Raw genomic sequence first — 1609 nt, forward strand, 5'->3', positions numbered from 1 at the left:
AGTTGTCTTGTTATCTAACAAGGTTCATTGAGCTTGCAGGAAAGTCCTAAGTTGTCTTAGGTAAAGTCCTAGCGGATTCTAGGCAGGTGGAAAATCCTAAGGAGTGATAGCCCTAGGTCCTAGGGGCAGTAACCCTAGGTAATGGAAAGTCCTAATTGTGGTTAGGCAGGTGGAAAACCCTAGGAAGTGGTAGCCCTAGGCTGAGAAAAATCCTAGAGGGTGGTAACCCTAGGTCCTAGGGGTGATAAACCTATGCAAAAAGTCCAGTCAGTCTAGAGGACCGATCTAGCAGCAGGTAAACTCTCTTGAGAGGTGTAGGTGAGGACGCGCCCCCCAGCGAGGGAACAGTAGGCGTCGATTCCACCTAAAGTTTCGACGAAACTCAAAGTCAGAACTGGACAGTCAGAGACTATCATAATTTCATATTATATGTATATTGTTTTCACTTGGACTAACTTTGTTTTATAGGAAATAAGGGCTGGAGAAAGTTGGTCCAGGCGCTCGGAAACTGGTCTGGGCGCCTCAAGCTGGTTTTAGCGCCCGGAGTCAGTCCAGGCATCCAGAACCCAAAAGTTATCTGCAAGCTGATTGTGGCACACGCAGAGTGGCCGAGCCACGTGGTCTAGGCATCCGAAGGGGTTACGGGTGCCCGGAACATCTATAATAGTAGCCTCGACCAGAAGCTCCAGAAGAACACAACGAACAACTTCCGCTTCTTCGAGCTACTCAGAAAATGCTCCCACGACACCCGAAAGCTCCGACGACATTTCTTCTGGAGATTTTCTCAGACAGAGCTGTCAGTATTATTTTTATTTGGAAGTTCCTTGTACTACAACTGTAATCATTTTGTACTATTCCGAATTGATTAGTGATTGCCCATCGAAAGCACTCTTACTTGCGGGCCTTGGAGTAAGAGTCGCCACCGGCTCCGAACCAAGTAAAATATTGGTGTTTGTGTTGTCTGTTTTATTTTTCGCTACGTATTTTACTCTAAACGAACGAATTAACCATGAGTGCTATTCACCCTCCCCCCTCTAGCACTTTCGATCCTACAAGTCGATAGGCTCGGTGCATTCAAGGGACAAGAAGATGTGGAAAAAAAACATAGGTGGATGAGAAGGACACGCGTGGCGTATCCGAGGGACGAGAAGCTGGGGAGGAAGCCTGCTCGAGTAGAAGATCGTGTTAGTACTCCGTGATAGCTTTGATGTGATCAACCAAGTTAAGTTAGATCCTGTGTATTTGATCCTGTGTCTAAGTGTGCAGGAGCTTAGGAATACAAGAAGTCGAGCAGAAGACGCATCTAGCGAGAAGGATGGCACGCGAAGGGAGTCAATTAGCTCGGTGCATTTGAGGGACGAGGTGCTGCAGAAGAGTACACCGGCGGATGAGAAGTATGCATGCAGCGATCCAAGGGATGAGAAGTCGGGGAGGAAGGCTGCTCAAGGAGAAGGCCAGAAAATGGATTCGGGTGAGCCCTATTCCGGTTGGCTGAAATCACTCAAGCGAATAGAGCAGTGGAAGAGCAAAATGAAGTTGTTGGAGCTGCTGGAGGCACCTCCAACACTACTGGAGGCACCCTCATGCCTTTCTGGTGGAAGTCGCCTTC

The sequence above is a fragment of the Zingiber officinale genome, unplaced genomic scaffold, assembly GCF_018446385.1.
Source record: "Zingiber officinale cultivar Zhangliang unplaced genomic scaffold, Zo_v1.1 ctg116, whole genome shotgun sequence".
In the NCBI taxonomy this organism is placed as follows: domain Eukaryota; kingdom Viridiplantae; phylum Streptophyta; class Magnoliopsida; order Zingiberales; family Zingiberaceae; genus Zingiber; species Zingiber officinale.